The following is a 9,010-nucleotide window of genomic DNA, read 5'->3' as shown; positions in this document are numbered from 1 at the left end:
GTCAAATATTAGCAGCAAATTCATACCGTCAAACTCCGGTCAACAATAGCCCGTTTGAAGATTGCTTTTGCTTCGCACTCGTTCGCATACAAAAGTAAAGCACACATTTTGCTTAGTGAGAAAAAAAAAACAAAGAACAGTCGTCGCCCTCCGCATCTTTTCGTATTCATTTAGAACGGTGTGTCATTCCAGTGTCTTGGTTTTCAAATTCATAAATTCGTTTATTATTTTATTATGGAGCCTTCAACTTCAGCGGCACCACCTAATTCAATGTCTAGTAAGTTGTCAACTCATGGTGTTATACATGTATTCAAATGTCCTCTTTCAACCATAGAAACCGGATTAGGAAGATAACATATATATATGAAACAATGAAACATCAAAAATTACTAGAAGACATGAAAATTGCAGCGAAAGACATTTTTCCTGCTGATAAGTATAATGAACTTCAAATTTTCTGGAAACAATTCAACACGAGATTTAATCACGTAATCACGTAAATTTAATCAGATTTAATCATCAGCGATCACAGCGAAAGATGATGATGCTGTTGATGATTTTTTCAATTTGTAATTAGTTTGTATTACTTATGTTGTTTTAGTTTATTTCAAAATATATATATATATATATATATATATATATATATATATATATATATATATATATATATATATATATATATATATATATATATATATATATATATATATATATATATATATATATATATATATATATATATATATTTAGGCAAAATTTATTGAGTTCGAGGGGTCGTCCATAAATTACGTTTTTTTGATGGCAAGGACGCTCGGTGGCACTACTTGTGGTCAAAGATCATACACAGTAACTGTTCGCTAACTGGGTGCTGTTTAACTGGACCGCTTTTTAACTGGGCGTTCGCTAACTGGGCTATAGCCCAGTTAGAAAGCAGATGAACGTCAAAAATCAGCGTTTGGCATATCAAAACGAGATAGGGGCACATGAATAGTGAATTGAGATTGATTTTTTCAGTTCAATGGATTTTGGTTGTCATCACACATGCGATTCACTAGATGTTTATCTATTCGTTTCCAGGTCAAATAATGTTTTATGAAAAGAATATGTTTCTAGGCAGCGGTAAGTGCATATAAAGCACACGCAAGGCTAATAATTTATTTTTTCTCATTTTCTGTTCATCAGTCAGGATTATTAGTGTATTTGTTTAAAACATTTTCAAATTTTCGCTGAGAGTTTTGCCTAGCGCCATTACATCGGAATCCCCCTCGATATTTGACGACATTTGAAATGTCAGCCCAGTTAGCGAGCGACATTCGTTAACTGTAGGGTTGCCACCTCTCCGGGTTTCACCCGAAGTCTCCGGGTTTGGGAGGTGATCTCTGGGTATCCGGGTTAACGCGAATTTTCTCCGGGTCTGGGGGGTAATTTCCGGGTCTCTGGGTGAAAGCGAAATTTCTCTGAGCCAGCGAAATTATTTTAAACTTGCTCTGGAGTCATAAATTGAACAATTTATTTTCAAGCCCTACGAAATTTAGCGAAGTAATTTCGGCATTGATTTTGAGAATTTCTCCAGAGTAGATTTTAAGGCTGTCGAATTCACGGAGAATCTTCATCATTTACTAAATTTCATTGAAATATTTTACTGAAATTGTCACCAAAATCACCGAATTCGATCGGCTGTTAAGAATTGTTAAAATAAATATTTAGAACAAGCATGTCAATGCACATACACCCCCTTCCCCCATCCTGCCGCTACTTTGAAAATCTCCGGGCTAAATATCCCCATCAGGTGGCAATCCTAGTTAACTGGGCTAGGCCCTCAGCCCAGTTAGCGAACGAACAGTGTAATTCTATAAAAAAGGAAAAAAAGGGCCAAAAAAATATTAAAATGGGATTTCGTGTTTTATGGACGGCCCCAAACAAAAAATGGATGCCAAATTCGTGTTCAGCGCCCCAAAATTATGTAAATACCAAGTTTTTGTCGCATTTATCGACACTCTTTTTGCTTGGCCAGCCTTTGTATGGAGTCGCCCCACTGCACACTGTCCCAGAGCCGTAGCTACTCTGTTTTGCGTGGGGGGGGGGGGGCAGAGAATTTTTTTTAAGTAAACGTTTTTTTGGAGAGAAAACAGTTTAAAATTGTTATGTGCTCGACAAAAAAGTACCTTAACGCGTCACACGGAGTGCCCAAATTAAAATTCTTATTAGTTTTTCAGTTTTCCTCCTGTTTCAATAGTTTTAGCACCAAAAGATTCAGAAGCTTATCGATTTTCAAATAAGCGTTAGTGGTGTCCCGTAAGAATTTTCTTATTCAAATTACAGAATTACAGCGTTAGAGACCTATCTTCGAGGGTCGCATCATTCGAAATCGACGATACTGAGAGATTCTATTCGCGAAGAAATATTGAGAGAATGGACCGATTCAACCGTCAGCCTTAGTTCTAAATTTTACGATTCGCATTGTTTGATCAATGTTGTTGTACGGTTTCATTTCGGACCTAACTGGAACATAGTTGTCCGGGCCAGGTAACGGACTGGGTTATGCTCCCGAGGTGTGGAAAAGTCCTGCCAAAATAATTGAACTGAACATAAACATGAATCACAAGAAGCACACTGCAGGGAGTTTGGATACTGGCTGAAAGTTTAATATTTGAAACAACTTGTCTTGTGTGTCATTTTTTGCGGGTCTCCTACGAAAGGCAGAAAATTGAAAGGCGGAATCATAAAAAGCAGAATTACGAAAGGCAGAATATTTCATAAGGCAGAATAACGAATGGCAGAATCACAAAGAGCACGAATGGCAGAATCAAAACCGCTCGTTCGGACTTAACTAAGGGAAAGAAAACCTGTTTGAATAATCCTAGAAAACCAATAGATCAGTTGTTTGTATGCGAGAGGCCGACGGCGGGTCGGCGGCCGGCTTGGACCGCGGAAACCACGGCGGCTTTGTGCCGCCTCGGTTCCTTGCCCTCGATTATGCGTCTTCGCCGCATGAATTGTTTTATGTTAATTATAACCAACAAGCCGTTGAGACTAGTGTAAGTTATACCTAACATCGAAAAATTACTCTCCGCGATGCCGTGAGAGTCTAAAGGACCTGAGCCAAACCAGATTGCGCGTTTCGGATCTAATAATTAGGCTTGATTTGCACCTCCCATCAAAACTGGTCATTGCTGTGTGACCAGTTATTATGTCTGGTTACCAGATAATATTAAATAATAAATGTAGAGTAGCAGTTTTGATACCGTGACCAGGATTCACACCAATTCGCCATCATGCACTTGGCTATCGTGAGTCAATTTCTGCTATCAGTGATTCTGCCTCTCGTGCCCTTCGAAATTCTGCCTTTTGAAATATTCTGCCTTGTGTGTACGGTCATAGAGTTCTGCCTTTCATGATTCTGCCTTTCGTGCTTCTGCCTTTCGTGATTCTGGCTTCTGTGGCGAACCCTTTTTTGCTCACGATTTGTTCAATCCAAGAAATCAAAAAGTGAGAAATTAAAACTTTCTGGAAAAACTGGTCAAATTTTACAGCAAAACTTGTTTTGCATTGTTTTTATATTATCAAACATATAAAACTGTGTTTGGTTCTTTCATTAAAATGACACATTTAAAAAAAACTGACATTTTCACTCCCAGACGCTCGACCGGACATCCGAAACGGAAGTATGCGGATCGTCAGTTTCAACTTCGCCGCGAATCAGGCGGGTTCATCAAAAGATTGAGTAATTCAATTTTTTTGAGTTCGACCGTTTTGATTGTTCGAACTTGAACGCGGTTCTTTTGAGATTTAATGAACTACTTAAATGCAAGGTGCAATTGTTCTTAACAAACAAAAATTGACTGATATTGGTAAAATGAAAAAAAAAAAAAAACTGAAGACTATTCAATAATGCATATTTCTTGTATTTCAGATTTTTCTTTTGGTTTTTTGTACCTAGTAACAATCAAATATATGAGAAAATTGCGTGGTGGGCCCCCTAGCCCCCCCCCCCCCCCCCGGTAGCTACGGGCCTGCACTGTCCCCTATCGTGAATTGATGAAAAAGTCGCGCTTGAAAGTTGAGACCATGGTAATTGTTAGTCAAAATCTCGATCATCATGTGACAAGTTTCAGGAACTCATTGCAAAAAATCACACTATTTAGGATCGGGCATATTCATCAAAGCAATAAATAACTGTTTGCATGCTTTGGTTGGTAAAAATTTCCAAAAATCAATTTTATCATGTGTTCCGTTTTTTGAACCTATTTGTCCCGTTTTTATCTCGAGAAAACCTGGTCAGCCTGGTTATAATGGATTCGTACCCAACTAATTTAAGGTAAATTTCGAGCGTGCTCAAATGAACAATCCCTTAAAACACGACTGTTTCAGGGCTATGGCCATGCGTATAGCACTAATGTTCGGTCGCTTAGGAGGATTAATCGGGGCATAAATCGGTGCTTGGACTTATGCTGAAAACTTACTGCGAGTGGACTATCGGGATTTCGGGCTTCATTTTGCTGTTGTGTGCTGTACTATCGTTTTCATTCCAAACGCAAATTCGTGTCAACCAAATAGGAGAAGCACGATAGAAGACGAGCAATAATAAAACAACTTTGCATTAGAATTGTAATAGTGGTTTCTGCTATCTCTGTTTCTAGTGAATAAGGATATTAATTTTGCTCAGAATGAACCTCAAACAGCAAACAGGAAATAGAAAAAAAATAAAGAATAGGTAACATAAAATTCAGAATAGGAATTAGAAAACAGACAATTTAAGATAGGATTTCGATTGTTTTAACGTAAAAACAAAGAAAATAGAAAAACCGTAACAAAGCTGCCGAGACAAGTTGCGGTTGTGGAGTGAAAGGAAAAAAAAATCACAAGAAGGTTGTATGCAAAGCCACGACCGCAAGGTTGAAGTAGAATACTTTTAGAAGAAAGATAACCCGGCTGCTTGCGTGTCAGTCATTTTTTCTAGTAAATAAACGTTGACCGTTAATTGGCAGTATAGTAATTTCTTTTTGTCTGATGTTTTGAATGAAGTTCATTGAATATTTTCAAATTTTGTGCAAATGAGACGTTGAAGTGCTGCCGAATTGTAATATGCACATTTAATACGACATCATCAAACGGGAACGGAACAAAGGCTACGGTTATGCAGAACGCGAATGCCGGCGCGATGCGATTCGCCTTACCGTGGTGAAATGTACAGCTCTTTTTAAGGCGAAGTAGAGCTATACATTTCAACAGATTTCGTCTTGCCGAATCGCATCGCGCCGTTATTTGCGTTCTGCATGACCGTAGCCAAACACTAAGCGACGCAAACACGTTATAATAATCAGAGTATGCATGTAGAGGAAGATAATTAACTTTGAATTATAGCGCAAAACGAGAAAATATTGACTCTTCAAATAATCATTTGTGTTCTTCAAATTTCAGTTATTCAATTTAATATCCGATGAAATGTTTGTTCATTATCTGATGAAGCTCACATATAGGCCAAATGATGCATTCCCAATTTACTAGGTCCATAACTCTGCCGACCGTGCTTGGGAAAGCGCGGTATAACGACCAATCAGAGGTCGAATTTTGTGTTTTGACAAGGCTTAAGAGTTTTCAATAGTACAATAGTTCGAATGATAAAATTGCAATTTCATGCATTTGGTAGGAATCTTAGAAGATTTTCTAATCGATTGCTGCAAAAACGAAGGAAATCCATCGAAAACTAACCGATTTATTAGCATTTGAAATTTTTCTCACTTTTTTCAGTTTTAGATTTTCATTTTACATCCCTATGTAGCCGAACTTCCTGAGAGAAGTATTCTAATTCAAAATTAAATCTTCATTAATTCATTTGTTGTCCTCATAAGGACAATTGTTCAATTTATCATAGGATGTAGTGTTTATCTTACATCTCTGTGTTACCTTGATAGTGAGGACTAAGGCGCACGGTCAACACAATGAGAAAGGTGTTTCCACATTGAAAACTAGACACGGCTTGTTGGCAAATGCATCTACCGCTAATACCACCGCTATCATACGAAAGCGCGTCGTTTCATGTGGGGAATATCAACAACGAAAAATGACGCGCGTCTGTTTCGCCGTGCTGCTCCCATTTACCATTACATCGGCCTCAGGGAAGTACCGGCTGCATCTGCATCTACCGTTGAGGCTGTCACTATACTGCTATTGGTACCAAAAGCTATTAACTCTTCAAATAAGTGTTTTATTTGTTCTCAAAAGAACAATTTTTTAATTCAAAATTGGATTTACGCAATCGCATCTCTGTAATATTACCGACAATAATATTCTTCTGAACAAAATGATACAACTTTCCCATTAGGCCTCTGCCATAATAGACGCGAAAAGCGACGCGAACCGATTCGCTCGGCTGTAGGTTAATGTACAGCCATCAGTAGAGCTGTACATTAACCTACGGCCGAGCGAATCGGTTCGCACCGCTTTTCGCGTCTACTATGGCAGAGGCCTTAGAGAAAGTTGCTGGCTGATGTATTCACTTCATGCAAGCCTGCTGCTGATGCTTCCCGCTATCACATTGAAACAGCATTTTAGTGAAGGGATTGTCGTTGCATCAGCTGACCCTGCTACTATCGATGCTGATATACTCGCTGTAACAGCTACGCTATGCATAGCCATGGCACAGTTGTGGCCGCTATACGCTGGCCCAACTGCTGAGCAACTGCAACGCTATCCGTAGCCACGCCACAGTTGTGGCCGCTAAACGCTGCCATTGGTTTCCGCTGTACCTTCTTTTGCTGGCCCAGCTGCTATCGATGCGATGCTGAGATCCGCAGAAACTGCTACGCTTATCCACAGCCATGCCACAGTTGTGGCCGCTATCCGCTATCGATGGTACCCATTGCTCTGCTCCCGCTGCTGCTAAGGGAAGACTGCTGTTGTCGCTGTTCAGGACTATTATGAGGGGCTTCGACTAAAACAGGCTCTTATATAGGGATGAAAATAGGAATGAATTATTTTACGTACGTGGTGGAATGATATAGCTCATGGCTCAGAGCGATCATTTGATAAGCTCCACCTCTTTTTTCAGTTTCTAAAGTTTTTCCTCAGTTTCGTAGCACGGATGCACAAAAATGATTTCTTGTGAACATTCTGTTGAGCCGGACCGATAGCACTCTCATTGAAGCAACAAAATAACATGTTTTGTGTCGTGTTGTGCAGCTTGGTTGAAGAAAATGTTCCCGTCCCCGTGTCGCATGTAAGCAGATTATTGCGTTCAGTAGACAGTAGATAGAGTATCCAGCGAATAAACACCGATGGTGCTCTCACACACGCAACGGTTTTAACCCGTATCTTATTGCGGTTTGTAACATCAAGCGATTTCGTTTGCTCGCTGTTGCGTGTTGCATCATGTTGCAACTTGGCAGCTGGGGGACGACGAAATTCTGTTTATGCTGATTGATTGAATCGACTTCATATTAGCTCTGGATAGTCGGACTAACTGCTTCTGTAAATGCGTACTAACAGGGCAATTTATTATTCAATGTCGGTTATGCTGATCGCAGCCTTTGCGCTGCCCCTACAGTGGGGGGTTTACTAAATAAAGTGAAAGTGAAAATTAGACAACTACAACAGAATTTGATTGCATCCCGCACAGAATGTCTGCTTGTGTTGATGCCAGAAAATTATTAACCTTCAATTATTTTTTATTTGCCTTCTAAAAAGCATTTTGCTGTTCAAAATCGGTTGCTAATTACAACCTTTAAGCTGCTTTAACAATGGGGGAATTAAGATACACGGACAACATGCACTGTGGAAGCTATTTCACATTCAGTAAATTAGACGGGTGCGACAAATTTAAATTGCTAGGATGCAACACAGAATGCTTGCTTGCGTTGACAAAAATTATTAACTTTCAATGATTTGTTTATTTGCCTTCAAAAAGGCATTTTGATTTCCGAAACTGGATTTCCTGATGGCAATCATCATGCTGCCCCAACACGGGGGGAATAATGGCTGTCTGGCGACACACGCTGAGAAAAACCGCGCTGCTCCTGAGACGTGGTGACCAACCACAGGGCTAGTGCTGCTGCTGAGGAAGGACGACTGCTGTTGTCGCTGTCTGATGCTACGCTATGCATAGCCATGCCACAGTTGTGGCCGCTATACGCTGGCCTAACTGCTGAGCAACTGCAACACTATCCGTAGCCATGCCACAGTTGTGGCCGCCATTGATATCCACTGTGCCTGCATCTGCTGGCCCTGCTGCTATCGATGGTGAGATCCGCTGGAACTGCTACGCCTATCCACAGCCATGCCACAGTTGTGGCCGCTTTCCGCTATCGATGGTACCCACTGCTCGCTCCCGCTGCTGCTAAGGGAGGACTGCTGTCGTCGCTGTTCAGAACTATTATGAGCGGCTCCGGCTGAAACAGGCTCTTATATAGGCCAAATAGCATGTTTTCAATTGCAAGGTATATGATTCTGTCGACCGTGCTTGGGAAGCAAGCATATAACGACCAATCAGGGGTCGAATTTTTCATTTTGACAAGGCTTGACTATTTTCAATAGTACAATAGTGTGAATAATAAAATTACAATTATCTTATTTTGGGAAGAATCTTAGAAGATTTTCCAATCTATTGCTGCAAGAACGAAGGAAATCCATTGAATACTAACCGATTTATTAGCATTTGAAATTGGACATATTTTTCACTTTTTTCGGTTTTAGATTTTCATTTCACATCCCTATGTGGCCGAACTTCCTGAGAGAAGTATTCTACTTCAAAAATCGAAAATGTAATTAGAAAATTGAAAAAGATAAGAGGGAGAATCAGGTAATAGAAAATTAAAGGCAAAATATTATAGCCAGAGTTCTTAGCTATGACAATAGCACTTTGATCATCACAGTGGATCATGATTCGTTTATCTTTTTCAAATAAACCCTGCAGTCGCTTCAACCAAAACGCCTCCTGCACTGCTGCCAACATTGCCAATCAATCAGTTTGGAATGTTCAAAATTATTTTATTAAACACTAAAATGGGCGGTT

Source organism: Wyeomyia smithii, chromosome 1, assembly GCF_029784165.1.
Source record: "Wyeomyia smithii strain HCP4-BCI-WySm-NY-G18 chromosome 1, ASM2978416v1, whole genome shotgun sequence".
In the NCBI taxonomy this organism is placed as follows: Eukaryota; Metazoa; Arthropoda; class Insecta; order Diptera; family Culicidae; genus Wyeomyia; species Wyeomyia smithii.
This window is presented reverse-complemented; position numbering follows the sequence as displayed.